Raw genomic sequence first — 21,939 nt, 5'->3', positions numbered from 1 at the left:
TGGACCAAGTGCCATTGTTTTTCTTTATGTTGTTTGTCCCCCACGAGAACTCTCAAATGGAAATTTGTTGCTATTTTTCCTCAAGAATGGAAGGGCGTCTTCATTCTTGTTTTTTTTAGATGTTGCAGTGACCTTTTGTTAAGTTATGGTATGTTCTATGCTTATAACAGTTTACTTCTTTTTCTTATTATATTCCACCGATTAGCAATCACATGTACATAAAGTAAAGTGCAGATAGAACATTAAACGATCGACAGAAAACAAGCCAAGACAAGGGACACGAGATGTGGCGGCTAGCCAGGGACAAACCCCACAATGTGTGGGGAAACCCTTTGATCAAATCTTCTTTTATCTTCAATAATTCAGCAGAGAGAAATAGTACAATAAATCTGATTCATATTAGCAGTAGCAAACCCTAGATCAGCAGCATCAGCATTAGCGGCTTCATTATCAAACTAGGGCAGACCATATCTCACAAACCGACCGTCGGATTGACTTCATTCCACCACCAAAACTTTCGGCTTCTAGAGGAGGTTCAGATGAACCTACAGCGCAGTTCAGATGAGATCTTCTAGGCCACGCAAGTCAATCTTTACTTCTGCAGTTGCAGCTTCAGTTTCAGCAGTTTCCGCCTTCAAACTAGGGCAGTTGATATCTTGCAAACCGTTCGTCGAATTGACTTCATTCCACCACCAAAAGTTGCGGCTTTCAAAGGAGGTTCAGATGAACCTACAGCGCAGTTCCAAAGAGGAGATCTTCTAGGCCACGCAAGTCAATCTTTACTTCTGCAGTTGCAGCTTCAGTTTCAGCAGTTTCCGCTTTCAAACTAGGGCAGTCGATATCTTGCAAACCGTTCGTCGAATTGACTTCATTCCACCACCAAAAGTTGCGGCTTTCAAAGGAGGTTCAGATGAACCTACAACGCAGTTCCAAAGAGGAGATCTTCTAGGCAACGCAAGTCAATCTTTACTTCTGCAGTTGCAGCTTCAAATTCAACAGCTTCCGGCTTCAAATGTATGAGAGAGAGAGACCCATTTCAGCGCAGTAGAGAAGAGACTCATATCTGCGCAGTAGAGAGAGAGAGATGTGATGAGATGAGTGAGTCCAAATGAGGAAAATTCCTCTTATATTTATACACAACGTTGGTGGGTGAATAGATGCGACTGTTGGGCTTCTGAGCCTACATGAGTTGTAAGTCGGCTTGATAATAATTCCATAATCAAAATAAATTCATATCTCCATGAATACTTATCGGAATTGGATGATCTTTATATCAATCCTACACCTCTCGACGAGAGAAATCTAATAAAAATATTATTAGCCATGAATAAGATGACCCACATGAAGTTTTGCCCTGGTTGCCAATTTTAACACTCCCTCTCAACCATGGAGAACTTCATCTGCAATCTGTCTATCGTTCGTTACTATTCATCCATCCAATGCACTGCCTTGTACAGCCTGACCCTTGCCCTGCTCTGCTCTATTTTGCCTGTTCTGCTTTGTCTTGTTCTGCCCTACACTGATCTGTACTGTTTTGTTCTGTTCTGCTCTGCTCTTGCATTGTTCTGTTCTACTCTGCTTCTGTCCGAATTATGAAGAAGAAGAAATGATCGAGGATGTATCATACTAACTCAAAGTCAGTCTCAGAGTATGTACCACTAGTCCCAGACCAGTCTCAACCAACCCAAAGTCAGCGTCATAGTGAGTACAACTCCAATGGTCCCAGACCAATATCATCCTCCACTGACTCAAAGTCAGTCTCAGAGTATGTACCACTGATCCCAGACCAGTCTCAACCGACCCGAAGTCAGCGTCATAGTATGGTACAACTCCTACCACTGGTCCCAGACCAGTATCATTGATCCCAGATCAATGGAGGTCATCCTAGCGTAGGGAGTACGGTAGTTACAACGATGCGTCCATCGGTACTACTATGGTCCCTAACTTCATTTCCCTACTCATTGATCAGATGAGAGGTACTTCCCATGAGTCCCAGACTGCATGGGTAGGATGCCTCGACAGGAGAACTAATCAATCCTGTCCTCACAGGAGAACACATCAATCCTGCTACAATTGCCATGGAGAACACATCAATCCAGGCCGCCATGGAGAACACATCAATCCAGGCCTCACAGGAGAACACATCAATCCTGCTACAATCGCCATGGAGAACACATCAATCCAGGCCTCACGGGAGAACTAATCATCCTGCTACACAGGAGAGCGAATCATCCTGTTCCACAAGAGAGCAAATCATCTTGTCCCACAAGAGAGCGAATCATCTTGTTCCAGTGTGCACCACCAGGGGAGGGTGAGTCCCCCTGTGGTCGTATGTTGCTCCAGTAATAACCGCAAGCCCTCAGAGCTCCCAGAGCTCGATGTATGCAACATGTAGGACCCTTGTACAAGGGTTTCTTACCGACTCCAAGTCGTTTGGGAAAATCACAGATTAGATCTTTCCTCGGGGCTTTGACAAGGTGTATCAACCTGAACATCATCTTAATGTGATGGAGCTTCCTTGCTCATCAACTTACCATATCCCAGATGATGTCTATCTGCTAGAGCAATTGACGAATACGGGATTCCTCAATAATCGAATCCCACCTCTGGTTGTTACAGAGAATCACAGTGGTATCCAATGTAAATCCAAACAGCTCACTAAAGAGCTTTCGCAACCAGACTGCCTCATACGAGGTTATGCTAGCAACAATATATCCTGCTTTGGCGGTGCTCAAAGCTACCAACTTCTGCTTCCTGCTCATCCAGGATATCGAAGATCCCAAGGTGAAACAGTACCCGGAAGTGATCAACGAGATTGTTCTACTTTCAGCAATTTCATTATTATTTTTTTTATATTTCAGTTTATTAAAATAGATTTTCTGTTCCAACCGTATTTTCTATATATGCATGATGATTTCGATATTGAATGGATATCTATTTGATGGACTTTTGTTACCTTGAATGCAGGATTTTGAGTTCTCACGTTACTTCTTGGAAGAAATGTGTCCCCATATGGAGCCAGAAGTTGCACTCAAATTGTTGGGTCCCTATAATACTAGTGATTACCCCATTACTATTGTAGTTATACCCCTTATTTATATTGTTGTGCCCCTATTACCCCCATATTGTTATTTTTGTGCCCCATAGAATCCCTCTATTGTTATTTTTGTGGCTTTATATTATTATTGTTAGGTCAGCTGGATTATATTGTGACTCCTTAGACTCCTATATATAGAAAGGAGGTTTTGTCATTTGTATCATCCAAGAATTGTTCATTTATGTAATGTAAAGGAGGTTGCCCCTCAAAGAGGCTGAATTCTAAGGCGTTGATCTATCTTTTCTATCTTTTCTTGAGCTGGTTTCATAACATTTGGTATCAGAGCTTTGGATTCTAGGGTTTCGCTGCTCCAAACAGGTCATCGTGGCATTTTCGCTATAACTTTTTTTCTGTGACGTTTCAGAAGTCGCAAAAAAACCCATTTGAGAAGAATTGGCGCTGAACCTTGGGTCCGAATTTCAGAGCTTTTCGCGCGATATTTTTGGAGATATGATCTGAGGAAGTTGGTCTTTTTGCAGACTCCTGAATTACATTCAAAACAGGTGACCTGGGGAAAATCGTCATAACTCTCTCTCTGAGGATCGGATTGAAATTTCGTAAAAAGGTACAGAAAGAGGACGGACTGTAGTTTCTTGTGTGTGTGTTTCAGATTCAAAGGTTGAAACAGTGACTCGTGGCACGTCGTACAAGTTCGCTCTACTGAACCAGTCTAAAAGCAAGTCACTGTGGGAGATTTCACATAACTCTTCCTTGGAGAATCCAATTTGGCTCAGACTTGTGGCATTGGAAAGAGGACGTAGAAGGCTACTACAGGTAGCAATTTCAGAACTGGATGATCCGAAATTACAGAGATACATCAGATTCAATATCAGGCTTCTATAAAGTGAAAAAAGGTGTGTAGTTTTTTTTTTTAATTTTTGTGTAAGCTTGGTTTAACGGAATTCAAAGGGCATAGTAAAGCATTATTATCGGTAACTGATGCCCCGAGGAAAGAAAATGCAAACACCTAGTAAGGAACCTGAAAGCTCTAGCATGACTCATGAAGAAGAGGAAGAAATGCTACATGATATATCAAAATTACAAGAACAAGTGCAACAAATGTCACGCTCACAAAAGCTAACAGAAGCTAAGATAAGTGGCGTGGAATCTAAGATAAATGGCATGGAATCTAAGATAAAGGGCATGGAAGCTAAGATGGATGATTCGAAGACAGAATTGAAGAGAGACATGGCAGATTTGAAGATAGATATGAAGACAGACATGGAAGAATTGAAGAAGTTGCTACAAGAAAGGGTCACTAATGGTGAAAAGGTAGTAAAGGAAACTCATGATGAGAACAAAAGAAATGTTAATCATGATTCCATAGATGCTAATGTTGGATCGAAGAATCACCATATTCCAAAAATCGATATGAGGAAGTTTGATGGCAAGGATCCCGCCACATGGATATTACAGATGGAGCAATTCTTCGATCTCAATAATGTGCAAAACACACAAAAGGTACGTATGGCAACTGTATATTTGGAACCAAATCAGTTTGTATGGTATCAATGGCTTTGCTCTCGTAAACAATTTATCACTTGGGCAATTTTTACGGAAGAATTGATAGCACATTATGAAGATACAAAAAGCAACACTTTTTTTAGCCAATTGATAAGTCTCAAACAAAAGGGTTCAGTAATGGAGCACATTGAGGAGTTCCAAAAATTGAACATAAGGGTAAAAGATATTCCAGAGGAGCATAGGATTGATGTGTTCATAGGGTCTTTAAAGGATAATATCCAACATGATGTTCGCCTTTGGGAACCTGATTCATTAGAGAAGGCATTCAGGTTAGCAAGAAAAATGGAAAGCAAAATTATGGCAACCAGGAAGCATACCACTCACAACTATAAAGACGGAAGTGTTGTTGCCCCTAGTCTTCCACAACCTATAAGGTTGACACCACAACAATTGGAAGAAAAAAGAGCAAAAGGGCTTTGTTACATTTGTGATAGCAAATACACTAAAGGTCATAAGTGTGCTGAGAAGAAATTATTCTACATAGATTGTGAAGAGGAAGAAGAAAAGGAGCAAGAAAGGTCAAAAGAAGAAAATATACTCCAGGAACAAAGCCTAGATGAAGAACAAATAAATCCGACCATATCTTGTAATGCATTGGCGGGAATTACCACTCCTCAAACCATCAAGATAGAAGGACAAATCAAGAAGAAAAAGGTAATAGTGTTGATTGATTCAGGAAGCACCCACAATTTTATTCATTGTAGGGTAGCAAAAGAATTGAATTGCTTCCTATATCCAGCACCAGAGTGTCAAGTGATGATTGCAAATGGAGGAACAATAAATTGCTCTGGAAAGTGCCATAATATCAAGCTATCCATGGGAGAATATGTATTGACTAGCCCAATGCTTTCCATTCCAATGGGAGGTGCTGATGTTGTACTAGGAGTCCAATGGCTACAATCCTTGGGTACAATAGCTTTTAATTTTCAAGAACTTTTCATCAAATTTTCTGCGGAAGGAAAGGAAGTTGAATTAAGGGGTATTGCAGGGAAACCAGGAAAGATAATCAGCTCTAATGGTATGACAAAGCTTCTAAAAAAGGAGCAAAGAGGTGTAATTGCACAATTATGTTCGCTAGATGTTTCCACATTGGAATCATCTATTTCTCCAGATCTCCAAAAAGTCTTGGACAATCATTCCAAGGTATTTGAGACTCCCAAGGGTCTCCCACCTATGCGTGATCATGATCATGCTATTCATCTGATTCCAGGAAGTGTTCCTCCAAACATCAGGCCGTACAGATATCCCTATGTCCAAAAAAGTGAAATTGAACGTATGGTTGCAGAAATGCTAGAGGCTGGTATAATTCAACCGAGTCAAAGTTCTTTCTCAGCTCCAGTAGTATTGGTGCACAAGAAGGATGGATCATGGCGCATGTGTCCAGATTATAGGGAGCTCAACAAGCTCACTATTAAAGATAAGTTCCCCATTCCTGTTATTGATGAATTACTGGATGAATTGCATGGATCAATTTACTTCACCAAGTTGGATCTTCGTTCGGGATATCATCAAATCAGAATGAAGATTGAAGACATTCCAAAAACGGCATTTAGAACTCATGAGGGTCATTATGAATTTTTGGTCATGCCTTTTGGCCTTACCAATGCACCTTCAACATTTCAAGGTTTGATGAATTCAATTTTCAAACCATTCCTTAGAAAATTTGTGTTAGTATTTTTTGATGATATACTAATCTACAGCAAGTCTTGGAAGGATCATGTTGAACATGTTGACAGGGTGCTACAACTATTGGAGGAGAAACAATTATATGCAAAAAGATCCAAATGTTTCTTTGGAGTCCAGGAGGTGGAATATTTGGGTCATATTGTATCTCATGAAGGAGTTAAGGTAGACCCTAGCAAAATTAAAGCCATTAAGGAATGGAAAATCCCCACATCCATAAAGCATCTGCGAGGATTTCTTGGGTTGACAGGGTATTATCGCAAGTTTGTTAAGAATTATGGGAGAATAGCAGCACCTCTAACAACATTATTGAAGAAAGATTCATTTTCATGGACTCCGGAAGCAACAAAGGCCTTTGAACATCTTAAAGAGGCAATGTGCCAAGCACCGGTCTTAGCTACACCGGACTTCACAAAAACCTTTATTGTGGAATGTGATGCTTCAGGAAATGGAATTGGTGTTGTTCTAATGCAAGATGAAAGACCCATTGCTTTTGAAAGTCGTCCAATCAAGGGAAAGTTTTTAAGCAAAGCTATTTATGAGAAGGAAATGTTGGCAATACTCCATGCACTTAAGAAATGGCGACCCTACCTAATGGGAAGACACTTCAAGGTAAAAACGGATCATGATAGCCTTAAATACTTTTTAGAACAAAGATTATCCTCTGAAGAGCAACAAAAGTGGGTCACAAAGATGTTGGGTTATGACTTTGAAATCATCTACAAAAAAGGGAAGCAAAATGTGGTGGCAGATGCACTCTCAAGAAAGGATGAGGATGTGGAAGCATTGTTGTGTGCCATTTCTATTATCCAACCAGATTGGATAAACGAAGCAAGGGAGGAATGGAAGAATGACGAAGAAGTGTGGGCACTTATTCGAAAGCTACAACAAGATTCCAGTACTTCTGATACATTTAGCTGGAAAAATGATTCGTTATGGTACAAAGATCGCTTATACCTCTGTAAGAATTCCCAGCTAAAACAAAAGATTCTTATGGAATTGCACACTTCTCCCTTAGGAGGGCACTCAGGATTTTTAAAAACTTACCACAGGGTTAAGAAGGAATTTTTTTGGGATGGCCTTAAATCAGATATTCAAAAGTTTGTGGCGGAATGTTTGGTTTGCCAGCAAAATAAAGTTGAAACAATTAAGACACCGGGTCTATTACAACCTTTATCCATTCCAAGCCAACGTTGGGAGGAGGTTTCAATGGATTTTATCACAGGTTTACCCAAGTCTGAGGGAAAGAGTGTCATCATGGTGGTAGTTGACAGACTTACCAAGTATGCACACTTTTGTGCATTATCACATCCATTTAAAGCCAGTACAGTTTCTACTGCATTTATGGAAACAGTTCAAAAGCTACATGGAAACCCAAAGATTATTGTAAGTGACAGAGATCCCATTTTCACTGGAAATTTTTGGACAGAATTATTTTCTTGTCTTGGTACTCAGTTAGCTCATAGCTCATCTTATCATCCTCAATCTGATGGGCAAACTGAGATAGTAAACAAATGTTTGGAAGGATATCTTCGTTGCTTTGTATCTGATAAACAGACACAATGGGTCAAATGGTTGCCTCTGGCTGAATGGTGGTATAACACTTCCTTCCATACAGCAACAAAAATGACCCCATTTATGGCACTTTATGGGTATCAACCACCATCCATCACATCATATTTAAGAGAAAATTCTAAGGTTCAGGCAGTGGAACATCACATCGAACATCAACAAGTCCTCCAACTCTTAAAGGATAACCTCGTGTTGGCACAAAATAGAATGAAACAACAGGCAGATCAACATCGCAGTGAAAGAAGTTTTGATGTAGGTGATTGGGTATTCCTACGGCTACAACCATATAAGCAAATGTCCCTAAAGCAAGCTAAGAAGGATAATAAATTATCACCAAAGTATTATGGTCCGTACAAGGTGTTGCAAAAGATTGGTACTATGGCATACAAATTGGAGCTTCCTGCAGCTTCTCGATTGCACCCAGTTTTCCATGTTTCATGTTTAAAGAAGGTTATAGGTGACAAGCTCCCAATTCAAACAATATTGCCAGAACTTGATGAGGAAGGAAAAATTATATTGGAACCGGAAGCAGTCACAGAAACAAGAACTCGACAGCTACGAAATCGATCAATTTCAGAGTATCTTATCAAGTGGAAGAACTTATCCGCTGAAGATTCCACATGGGAGGATGAGAATTTTATGCAGAAGTATCCAGAACTACTCAAGCGTTGAGGACAACACTTTTTTGAAGGAGAGGGGCATGTTGGGTCCCTATAATACTAGTGATTACCCCATTACTATTGTAGTTATACCCCTTATTTATATTGTTGTGCCCCTATTACCCCCATATTGTTATTTTTGTGCCCCATAGAATCCCTCTATTGTTATTTTTGTGGCTTTATATTATTATTGTTAGGTCGGCTGGATTATATTGTGACTCCTTAGACTCCTATATATAGAAAGGAGGTTTTGTCATTTGTATCATCGAAGAATTGTTCATTTATGTAATGTAAAGGAGGTTGCCCCTCGAAGAGGCTGAATTCTAAGGCGTTGATCTATCTTTTCTATCTTTTCTTGAGCTGGTTTCATAACACAAATTGTCAAAGTTCCAAGGAAGCGGAAGTACCAATTTTTTCAACAAAGATCGGATCACATATCAGTGGTATCTGTGTCATAGTCATCCCATTCTGCAAGTTATATATTGTAAATGATCTTAGCAAAACCATGATTCTATGTAACGACCTAGGTTAGCCTATAATTTGATGACAAATTCCATCCAAGTAGGTTTTTTAACCTCATTGATTACCTGTGTTTTTCGACATAGCTAATCAGAAGAGTTTTTTCCCTCCAACATAAACTCCCAAAGCTAGGGTGAAAATTTATTGTCAAACTATTAGGTGAGTCCTAGTTTTTTAGTCAAGTCTAATGTAAAAGTGGTTTGGGAATAATTTAAGCTAATTGTCTAAATTATTTAATTACAAATCACTTGGTTTACTAGATCATATTGAGTTGCAGATGGGTTTTGTGTCTTGAGGGTCTAAGATAAATGTGCATTCCCTCTTTAAGTCTTTAAAAGAAAAATCATATGTAATAGAGGGTTGGAAAAATAATTAATCTCCTCATGTAAATTAATTAACTTTTCTAGCAAAATAAAATTAAATCCTAAGCGAGAAAATTAATTAATTAGATTCAAAATTAAAATGTCCAAGAAAATAAATTTTCCAAATGGAAAAATTCGTGGGCCTTGAAAGATTCAATTTATAAAGGTCCTCGACCAAGTGAATATTGTCTTTCTTCAAGAAAATTTGGACCCTTGAACCTTGGCAGTTCAATCAAAATCAAATTTTTGAGGAAATTAGCTCTAAATAATTAATTTTGAGCTAATTAAAATGGAATTAAATGATAAATTCTAAAACTCTCAAAAATAAAAAAACAAGGGCCAAGATTAAAAGATTTTGAATTAGTTATCAACGGCCAAGATTATTTTCACAAGGATCAAAGAAACTAGCCATTATTTTTCTATTTGGAAGATTTATCTATAAATTAAAGTCATTTGAGTCTCTAGTCATCTTGATCTCTGTCTAGAATCGTTGGTGAAGCATTGTGTAAACTATTGTCTCACTGGGAACTATTTATTCTATCATAATAAAAGACTTTGGGGTGTCATTCAAGGTGTTCTTGCTTGTTGATTTGTGGTATATGCTGACTACGAACATCTTATGCTATGTTGAATATTGGTAAATTCTGTTTTCTCATTAGATGGAGATAAAATCATGTTATTTATAGTTTTGGGTTAATCTTAGGTGGTTTGATTCCCCATGTGATCTAACAGATTATTTTTTGAGATAAATACATAGTGTTTGCAAGTACTTCAGTCCTTGGCCTCCAAGTTCACAGACTTGGGCAAGAATCATTGTTGCTTGGATCTCTAGTTTTTATATGGTGGATTTAATCTTCGCTTGGGCTATAGTGAATCATTAATTTTTCTGAAGCATTTTAGTCATTCTTTCAAGTAAAAAAATATAAAACAAAATAATAATTTTCTTAAAATCCATTTCAAAACCCATGTATATTTTGTAAATCAAATTGTAAATTTAGATTGTAATTTATTTATTTTTTTTTACTTGGGTTGGGGTCTTAGATCTGTTTTGTATATATTTGGGGTTTGGGTGTTTCTATTTTTATTTTTGCAGGTTAGATCAAGGAGTTAAGTGGAAGAAGAGCTACATCTAGGCCTTGAGGGTAAGATTTAGTCTCTTGGAAATTTTTGCAGGTTTCACATGCAGAATTTTCAGAAAATCAAAAAGCTGAAGCATAAAAAAATTTCAGAGCAAGGATTTTCAGTTTTTGGCTTTTCCGGGGCCAGATCTACCTGCTCCAGGCCCAGCGTCTCCCTCTCTTGGCCTCTGCATCATTCCTACCTCCCTCTGCATCACATTTTCGGCCCTCTTAGGCTTTAGCCCTAGCCCCATAACGCTAGCCTCTCTAGGCAAAACATTCTTGGCCATTTCCATCCTCCTTGTTGCCTGATCTATCATCCTAGCTGACTTATCCCAGCAAATTCACTTCCCTTGTCCAAGTTTTCCAAATTTTGGCTTCTTTTGCCCCAAAATTGACCTAAAACCCTGATCTGAAGATTTAAGGCTAAATACTTGGCGGTTTTGCCGGATTAAGGTCTCAAAATTCATATCTAGTGAGCGGCAAGGTAATCCCAAAGTTTCAGCGATTTTCAACGGTGGGGTCTTCAAAGCCTTGGGCATAGTGTTTGATCTCTAAACCCTTATTTTTCTGCAATTTTATTTTAGCAAGCAAAACACAAATAATTAGGCCCTAAAATCAAATTCTATATGGTCAAAATTGTTTAGAATTGCAAAATCTTCGTTTTCACATTTTTTTGCCACTTGGGCATCTCTGATTTGACCTAGATCTGACATTTTAGCTTGCTGGAAATTTCTGCATAACTATAAAAATCAAATTTGAACATTTCTAAATCACATCCTAATTAAAGTCTAAAAAATATGAATTTTCAATTTTTTCGACAAACTTACTATTTTTAGACATTGTGGGGCTTATCTGTAGTGTTTTCAGTTTGTTGATATGTTATTAATACACTGTTGTCATAAACTTATCAGCTCTAAAAATTGTTGAATCAAACTCTCCTAAACCCCTCAAAATTGGAATTGGTCAAGTATTAGTGTATTTTGTCATTTCTGGAAATAATGGTTATCTATTTATGGCAATTTTATCTTGCTAGTCTATCACTGTTTCACTACTGCAATTTATACTTCAAATTTGAAGTTTTGCTGAAAGATAAATCTTGAGAAGACTAACATACATAATTTTCTAAGTTGGCATATTTTTGTGATCTTGGGCAAGTATAAGATTGTTGGTTTAGCATTTTCTTACTGTTGTTATAACATTGATCAGGGTTGAATTTTCTGAATATTTATTAGTGAAATATATCTGAAATTGGCTAATCTCGTTGATCTCATAGCTTGGCATAATCTCATTGATCTCATTGATCTTGTGTTGATTGATGAATTGGTTACATTGAAGTTTACATGTGTACCTCTTGAAGTTTATCTTGTTTAATATTGCATCATAACATTCTCAAGTACTCTTAAAATAAATCTCACATAAATACTTAAATAATCTAACCAATCTTAATCCAAGATAGTAGTCACTCATAACGCTTGCATAAGCATCTCACATAGGTTAGTCAATCATTCGAGTAGCGGGTGTCCATCCAGTCATTTGGTTTCAATTCATAAGAAGCAAGAATTTGTGACTCCATTAAGGAACTGATCTCATAAAAGAAAATCTAATTTAATCATAATCTTGCTTGATTTCAACCAAGTGGGTAGGCCACTCATCCGTATCTCCCAAGTAAGTTAATTCTCAACTTGTTTTCCTTAACTTCATTGCATAAGGACTACCCCCCATAGCATGATGTTGGGAGACAACTAAAACGGAGTGGACGGGGATCGGAGTGACAGCCCCCGTCCTTAGCATTGTCGCAGTGCCTGTACAATCTGAGCAACAACATTTTTTGGTGTCTTTGGCAGGGATAGATTCTTTCGTTCCCGGGATTTAAAACAATATCTCAATTTTTCAATCTTTCCATTTTTCTTCATCTCTTGTCCTGTCAAAGCAGCACAACATTTTTTGGCGGCGTTGTGGGGGACAAATTTATTCGACCTTGGTGTTGTCGACATTCTCATTAATCTTCGTAATCCTCTGATCCATTTTCATCTTCTTGACACCGCATTCACTAATATCCTTATCACCTTTTGTTCACTCCTCTATTTTCACTTTAGCACCTGGACATTTGGGTCAGTTTCTTATTCGAGTGGCGTCTCCACTATCTCATCTATTCACAAAAGCTTACATTAGTAAGAATCTTGGTAGCTTGCTTAACCCTATTCTCAAAGCTCGTTTAAATAAATTACATTCTAACAAGCATTCATTTTTCTCAGATAGGAAGCCTTGATATCCACCTGCTTTTCCCTAACTAACTTTTCGGTTTTTGCCTTCTGGATTTTGGAGACAGATTCATGTTCAAGTGGCGACTCCACTTCTTTCATTTTTTGCAAGAATTTCTGCTAGAAGCTCACTTCTTGTGGATCTCTTGATTTTCTTGAACAAGGATCTCTCTCTCTGACATCCATTAGCAAGTCATCATGGATGACTTGTCCATCCCTTTTCGTTGTACTAACACTCAAGGTTATCCTCATGATCCTCCAGAAGAGGAAGACAAGGTTAAAGAATTAATAGAGATCATCAAAAGAATACAAGTTAAAGAGGATAAACAATTTGTTGATATACAAAATCTCATAAAGAAGATGCAAGAGAATCAATTACACCATGTTAGTGATCAAGAGAATGAGCCATATTGTAGATATTGTAATCACTATCATGATGAATCCACTTGTGAAATCGCAAGAAGAATTTTTGATAGTACAGAGGCAGGGACTAGTAACCAGATTAATCATTTTGACAATGAAAAGGAAAATGATAAGTGTCTTGTTAAGGAATTAACTCAAATGATTAAAAACATGTAGTCTAGTCAAGCAAAACTAATAGTAGATCACGCTAGAGAAATGACTTCCATGGGAAACAGGTTACAGGAAATGGAAGTTGCTCAATATAATCAAAGGATCAACTTTCAGAACATGGTGGATACCATAGAAGAGGAACATGTTGAGGAGCTAAGCTCCATAAAAGAAAGTCATAAGAAAGAAATCAACTCTATTCATGACAGGATAGATCATTAACGATAGAAGAAAAACATGCTAAGGAGCTGAAAACCATGGAAATTAATCATTCTAATCAGATGGCCTCCATGCAAAGTTATCTAATCACCATGGAAGCAAATCATAAGGAAGAGATGAATTTTATTCAAGTAAATCATGATAAAGTGATAAAGGACATGGAAAAAAGTTTTCAGAGCAGGGTGTCAACTATAGAAGAAAAGTGTGCTCAAGAGATGGAAGCTATGATGTCCAATATGCAGGATCATTTGATTACCATAAAAGTAGATAATGACAAAGTAATTAAGGATATTGAAGCCAGTAATATATACCTTTAGGATAAGTTGTTCACCATGGAGGAAAGCCATGCCAAAGAAATCAATGCTCTAAAGGTTGAACACTTTAACCAAATGGATGTCATTAGAATTGAAAAGACCATTCTTCAGAATAAGCTGCAAATGATGGAAAGATACAAATTTCGGGACTTTCGCTCAAGCTAAGGATTCAAAGGGGAAGCACAAAGGGTTTTTCACGACTCACAGGTCTCCCAGTCTGCCAGAGAAGTTCTCACCTCATTGCCAGGAGGTTATTTGCCCCACTACAGATCAACTGGAAGTACCAAAATTGAAAAAGAAGCTAAGAATGATCATGCTTATGTGTCAGCGTTGACCGAGTACATACAGAATAAGATTGGGCATACTTCAGATTCTTCAAATCCTTCATCCAGGCATTCTCAGAATTAGGACAAGAAATCTACAGTGGTCTCATTATTGACATCATAGCCCACCAAGAAGAAAAGAAAAAGAAAGAAGTTTGATGCATCTGATGGTCGAGAGCATCTTGATATTCGGATGAGTGACTATCCTAGCATTTTCAGAATTCAGCATAGCACATCTGAGAAGCAGCCCACAGACTTGCCGAAAAGTCGGTATGCACTATGTTGAGGACTTCTGATGCCATGGGCATCGTTTTGTATAGTATCTCTAACCATATTCTCTTTTATTTCATGTCAGCCAGATAGTTTTACTTTCAGCAGTTTTATTATGCTTTTTTTTTATATTTCAGTTTCTTAGGATAGATTTTCTATTCCAATGATATTTTCTACATATGCATGATGATTTCGATGTTGAATGGATATCTATTTGATGGACTTTTGTTTCCTTGGATGCAATATTTTGGGGTTCTCACATTACTTCTTGGAAACAACATGTTCCCATATGGAGCCAGATGTTGCACTCAAATTGTCAAAGTTCCAAGGAAGCGGTAGTACCAATTTTTTCAACAAGGATCAGATCGCATATCAGCAGTCTCTGTGTCACAGTCATCCCATTCTGCAAGTTATATACTGTAAATGATCTTAGTAAAACCATGAGTCTATGTAACGATAGCCTATAATTTGATGACGAATTCCATCCTAGGAGGTTTTTTAACCTCACTGATTACCTGTGTTTTTCGACACAGCTAATCAGTAGAGTTTTTTGTCGAATTATTAGGGGAGTCAAGTCTGATGTAAAGTGGTTCGGGAATAATTTAAGCTAACTGGCTAAATTATTTTATTACAAATCACTTGGTTTACTAGATCATATTGAGTCGCTGATGGGTTTTGTGTCTTGACGGTCTAAGACAAATGTTTATTCTCTCTTTGAGTCTTGAAAAGAAGAATCATATGTAATAGAAGGTTGAAAAAATAATTAATCCCCTCGTGTAAATTAATTAATTTTTCTGGCAAAATAAAATTAAATCTTAAGCCAGAAAATTAATTAATTAGAGTCAAAATTGAAATGTATAGGAAAATAAATTCTCCAAATGGAAAAAATCGTGGGCCTTGAAAAAATCAATTTCTAAATGTCCTCCCACCAAGGGAATGTTGTCTTTTTCAAGAAAAATTGGACCCTTGCACCTTGGTGGTTAAGTCAGTCAAAATTTTGAGGAAATTAGCTCTAAATAATTAATTTTGAGCTAATTAAAATGGAATTAAATGATAAATTCAAAAATTCCTCAAAAATAAGAAATCAAAGGCCAAGATTAAGATATCTTGAAGTATTTATCAACGACCAAAATTATTTTGACAAGGATCAAAGAAACTAACCGTTATTTTTCCCTTTGGAGTATTTATCTATAAATTAGAGAGTCATTTGAGTCTCTAGTCATCTTGATCTCTGGCTAAAATTGTTGCTAAAGCATTGTGTAAACTATGGTCCCGCTCGTAACTATTTTTCCTATCATAAAAAAGACTTTTGGGTGCAATTCAAGGTGTTCTTGCTTATTGATTTGTGGTATGTGCTGATTACGGGCATCTCTATGTTATGCTGAATATTGGTAAGATCTGTTTTCTCATTAAATGGAGATAAAATCATGCTATGGATAGTTTTGGGCTAACCTTAGGTGGTTTGATTCCCCATGTGATCTAATAGATTATTTTTTGAGATAAATATGTAGTGTTTGCAGGTACTCCAGTGCTTGGCCTCCAAAGTTCAACGACTTGGGCAAGAATCACTGTTGCTTGGATCTCTAATTTTTATATGGTGGATTTTATCTTCGCTTGGGCTATAGTGTATCATCAATTTTTCTAAAGCATTTTAGTTATTCTTTCAATTAAAAGAATATTAAAAAAAAACTCAAAATCCATTTCAAAACACATGTATATTTTGTAAATCAAATTGTAAATTGTAATTGTAATTTATTTCTTTTCTAACTTGGGTTGGGATTTTAGATCTATTTTTATATATTTGGGGTTTGGGTGTTTCTATTTTTATTTTTGCACGTTAGATCAAGGAGTTAAGTGGAAGAAGAGCTAGATCTAGGCCCTTGAGGGTAAGATCTAGTCTCTTGGAATTTTTTGTAGGTTTCACACGGCAGAATTTTTAAAAAATCAAAGAGCTGAAGCATAAAAAAAATTCAGAGCAAGGGTTTTCAGTTTTTGGCTTTCACGGGGTCAGATCTACCTCCTCCAGGCCTAGCGTCTCCCTCTCTTGGCCTTTGCGTCATCCCGTCCTCCCTCTGCATCACCTTTTCGGCCCTCTTAGGCCTTAGCTCTAGCCCCATAACCCTTTTTCCCAAATGCTATCCTCTTGGGAAAACATTGGCCCTTCTTGGCCATTTCAATCCTCCTTGTCCCTCGATCTATCATCCTAGCCCACTTATTCCAGCAAATTCACTTCCCTTGCCCTAGTTTTCCAAATTTTGGCCTCTTTTGCCCCAAAATTGACTTGAAACCCTAATCTAAATATTTAAGGCTAAATACTTGGCGGTTTTGCCGGATTAAGGTCTCAAAATTCATATCTAGTGAGCAACAACGTAGTCCCAAAGTTCCAGCGATTTTCAACAGTGGGATCTTCAAGGCCTTGGGCCTAAGGTTTGATCTCTAAACCCTTATTTTTCTGCAATTTTATTTCAGAAAGCAAAATACAAATAATTAGGCCCTAAAATCAAATTTTATATGGTCAAAATTGTTTAGAATTACAAAATCTTCGTTTTCACAATTTTTTGCCACTTGGGCATCTCTAATTTGAGCTAGATCTGACATTTTAGCTTGTTGGAAATTTTTGTATAACTGTAAAAATTGGATCTGAACATTTCTGAATCACATCTTAATTAAAGTCTAAAAAATCTGAATTTTCAGTTTTTTCTACAAACTTACTATTTTTAGACATTGTGGGGATTATCTATAGTGTTTTCAGTTTGTTGATCTGTCATTAATACTCTGTTGTCAATTGGAAATTTTCAAGTTTTAGTGTATTTTGCCATTTCGGGAAGTATTGGTTATCTATTTCTGGCAATTTTATCTTGTTTATCTATCACTGTTTAGTGCTGCAATTTATACTTCAAATATGAAATTTCACTGAAAGGTACATCTTGAGAAGGCTAACATACATAATTCCTAAGTTGGCATATTTTTGTGATCTTGCACAAGCATAAGCATTGTTGGTTTAGCATTTTCTTACTCTTGTTATAACATTGATCAGGACTGAATTTTCCAAATATTTATTATTGAGATACATCTGAAATTGGTTAATCTCATTGATCTCATAGCTTGACATAACAGTTTGTGTTAATTAATGAATTGGTTACATTGAAGTTTACACATGTACTTCTTGAAGCTTATCTTTTTTAAGATTGCATCATAACATGTTAAGTATTCTTAAGATAAATCTCACATAAGTACTTCAGTAATCTAACCAATCTTAATCCAAGATAGCAATCACTCATAATCCTTTGCATAAGTATCTCACATAGGTTAGTCAATCATTCGAGTAACATTGATCAGGACTGAATTTTCCAAATATTTATTATTGAGATACATCTGAAATTGGTTAATCTCATTGATCTCATAGCTTGACATAACAGTTTGTGTTAATTAATGAATTGGTTACATTGAAGTTTACACATGTACTTCTTGAAGCTTATCTTTTTTAAGATTGCATCATAACATGTTAAGTATTCTTAAGATAAATCTCACATAAGTACTTCAGTAATCTAACCAATCTTAATCCAAGATAGCAATCACTCATAATCCTTTGCATAAGTATCTCACATAGGTTAGTCAATCATTCGAGCAGTGGGGATGTCCATCCGGTCATTTGGTTTCAATTCAAAAGTAGCAAGAATTTGTGACTTCATTAAGGCACTGGTCTCATAATAGAAAATCTAATTTGATCATAATCTTGCTTGATTTCAACCAAGTCGCTAGGCCACTCATTCATGTCTCCCAAGTAAGTTGATTCTCAACTTGCTTTCCTTCACTTCATTCCAAAGGGACTACCCCCCATAGCCTGCTATTGGGAGAGAGTTATCTTTTCTAAGATTGCATCATAACATGTTAAGTATTCTTAAGATAAATCTCACATAAGTACTTAAGTAATCTAACCAATCTTAATCCAAGATAGCAATCACTCATAATCTCTTGCATAAGTATCTCACATAGGTTAGTCAATCATTCGAGTAGTGGATGTCCATCCGGTCATTTGGTTTCAATTCAGAAGTAGCAAGAATTTGTGACTCCATTAAGGCACTGGTATCATAATAAAAAATCTAATTTAATCATAATCTTGCTTGATTTCAACCAAGTGGCTACGCAACTCATCCGTGTCTCCCAAGTGGACTACTCCCCACTTCATTCCAAAGGGACTACCCCCCATAGCCTGCGATTGGGAGAGAGCTAAAATGGAGTGGGCTCAGAGTGACAGCCCCCGTCCTGAGCGTTGTCACGGTGCTTGTCCAATCCGGGCGACAACACCTCCTAAATAAATTTATGTTTTGCTCAACCAACCTTACGACTAGTTCGTCAACAGCAAGCGAAACCAATTGTTCCTTCCTCCAAATGGCCAACAACTCAAACTACATCATTTTGCAAATGGCATCCCAACTTCCCATAATTGAAGACAATATGGATTACATATTTGTTTTAGTCGTGTCAGGGTGATGTTTGTTAATGTTGAATAAGCATTGTAACATTTGATGAATCAAGTCATCACACTCCACATCAAACATGATTTCATATGTTTTGACCAAGGCCATGATTTCCAAAATTTGGAATTTCTTCCCAAAAGGTAAGACCCACAATGTTATCCAAGTCCTACAAGGTCTCTATTATCAGCTTGAAGACTCTCCTCATGATGTCATCATTGTAAGGAGGTATAAGTGCGGTCAACATCATGATACTGCTGAGACATGAGGCAACTGGAATTGTGACCCCTTCACAAGGGTACTCCAAGAACTTGTTTTGTATTAGGGCAAGCATCGTTGGTTTTAGAGCCCAAATTTGTTTCTTCCCCTCTAATTGGTTCACTTCAGAAAGGAGTGCATCCAATTCATCTAGTTCGAAAAGGGCTTTTACTGTGACCCTCATGTGTTTCAAATCTATCCCAAGTGCAAGGATTTTGTGTCCAATCTCCGACCCTTTCTACAGAATCCCTTCGCTGTATTTTTTGAAGAATAGCATAGACCCCTCTTGAAAAAGGTATGTTGTTTGTTGTTGCTAGTTTATTAAGGGAGTTTATGAAGGTTTGATCCATGTTTAGTTCAATGAAGTCAAGTACATAAAGAAGGGCTCAACAGAAGTGCATAATAATCGCTGACTCGATACACGGAACCCTCACTCAACTCCACAATTACATCAACCCTTATGTATAGCAAGAAAGACAATGGACTCTATGACAATATGCATAAGTACATACCATTCAATAGTGGCTTGACTTAGCAACATCTCACTAAGATCCCCAACACAAGATACATGGAAGGACTCAAGTAAATGTCATACTCGGGAGATTGACAAGACTTATAGATAAAACTTCATAACAAAGATGAACTGGAATACTTGCGTCCTAAAGATCTTCTTGTAATAAAGTTTACTGTGTTGCTTTGTCAGAAGGTTTAGTTACACATTGTGCACAGAAATCAACTTGCTTTTCAAATGAGTTATTCAAGGGTCCAAGCTAAATTTTATAATGCTCTGGATTTTTTATTGATAGCAGGTAAATGACAGGATCACAATGAAAATAGTTGGAGTAATTTTTCATTCACCAAACAAATGCACAAAGTATTAATGGAATAAAAAGAACCTGGGATTGTGTCTCTTATTCCACAATGTGATTGATCCACACAAGTCTAAAAGTAATGATGACACCAAGTTCAAACCCTACTCTAATTAATACTTTTGTCCTTATCAGTCCCTTTGCTTTACCAACAGCTCATCCAAGTCCAATAAGCAACGTTCCTCGCCCAAGCAACAGCTACACAGCTTCTTTGAGATAAGATTATTCTGGGGCTTCCACAGCGTACAACCACACTGCTTTCAAACCATCACGATGCCATCGAGTTGCCAGGACCTACACATTAAACTACAGGAACCATGCGCACTTTTGTCCTTTCCAACAGGTAGTCACTCAAATGGTGCACACTGCATTCAATTTTTCAGCTACAGGACTATCGCTCCGAAACTCTGGCCCAATTCAATCATTAAACTTAGCTTCTGGTGGCAAGATCGATCTATTGCGTGGATGCTCTCTATCTAGCGTTCCACCCAATCAGCCGCTAGGCACTAAGTCTGCATAACAACTAATTCAGTGCTCCTCTAGATACATGGCTTCTGAGAAAGACTCGATTCACTTACAACCAAAGGAAACCGTTTACTTTTCTTACGTCAAGCCCATAATCCCGCCAGCCAAACATGCAATGGACTTCTCTTCTACATGCGGACTCAGGCAGCCACTAAGCCAGATCACTAACTTGTTAAAATTTGCAACTGCGGTCAAATTTCACTTTGGACATCTCATTTTATGGAGATGATGATTGCATTGAATTTCTATTTTCAAGAGGACCAAAATCGACCTAAAGATCGTCTAATTTGGACAAGGTAAAGTATATTTTTGAATCATGAGCCCACATATGCATATTTGATCAGGTCGGACCTAAAGCAAATTGGACACCCTAGGAAGGCTATAAATACAAGTGACCTCTACCTCATTTGGACATCATCATGGATCATTCTTTTATTCACTTTCTTATTTTTGGCTCGCATAGGTCAGAGGTAGATCCATGAAGGAATAGGTTTGCACAAAGGTGAAATTGCTGGGTTTGACGCTCACATCACTATTTTAGGGTTTTGGACCTCAGTCGCAGGGACAACACAAAGAAATATCAGCTACAGTTGCTTGCTAACCAGCTCATCCATGTAAGCAAATCATCTCAGTCACATGCACAACTCGTCCTCCATGTGACTACCATCTAGGGTTTCAGAATCACAATTGCAAGCTCTCCAAAGGGTGAATTCAACCACAGTCGTTGGCTTACATGCTCAAGGGAGCGACTAGACCTTTCCAGTGGCACGCATGAATCATCCTCCATGCGATCAAGACCTAAATGTTGGTTTTCCAGTTGTCTGAAGTTTTCGCTCGTTGACCGCAAGGTTTGGCAAGTGACCGCAAACAATGACAGTTCATTACAGAGTTCTGAATCAGGGTCTTGAGTATAAGTTTTGTTGGGTTCCTTTCATAAATGTTGTGGTTGTTTTTGGCGGATAGTTGCATGGATGAAGATATGGATCATTATACTCTCCTTTGCTGAATCATTCAATGACAATCTAATAAGAAGAAGAATTTCAAAGGGTTTTCCCGATAGTGGGTTTTGCCCTGATCTCCAACCAATCCTAGTGTCTCTATGTGTGAATTCTTTTCTTCTATTGTTCATTTATGTTCCGCTACATTGATGTTGATGATATTGTTCTTTCTATATATTTGCATATGCTACTGAATATTGATGTAAATATGAATAATGTTGTGATGTTATGGGGTGAACTTAATGTGTTAATGAAGAAATGCAATTATCAAAGCAAAGGACAATATAGCCCTAAGGAAAAATCAACACAGTATCAGA

The 21,939-nt window shown here is 37.5% G+C and overlaps 1 long non-coding RNA gene across 2 annotated transcripts in view; it reads right to left on the bottom strand.

The window, feature by feature from the left end:
* Positions 1 to 21,939, bottom strand: part of LOC149265393 (uncharacterized) — a 134,991-nt gene that overhangs the window by 75,734 nt on the left and 37,318 nt on the right. The gene's annotated exons all lie outside the window — the stretch shown is intronic.

The sequence above is a fragment of the Pinus tabuliformis genome, chromosome 6 (genome assembly GCF_031772625.1).
Source record: "Pinus tabuliformis cultivar Carrire ecotype Pingquan chromosome 6, CPIR1, whole genome shotgun sequence".
NCBI lineage: Eukaryota > Viridiplantae > Streptophyta > Pinopsida > Pinales > Pinaceae > Pinus > Pinus tabuliformis.
This window is presented reverse-complemented; position numbering and strand designations above follow the sequence as displayed.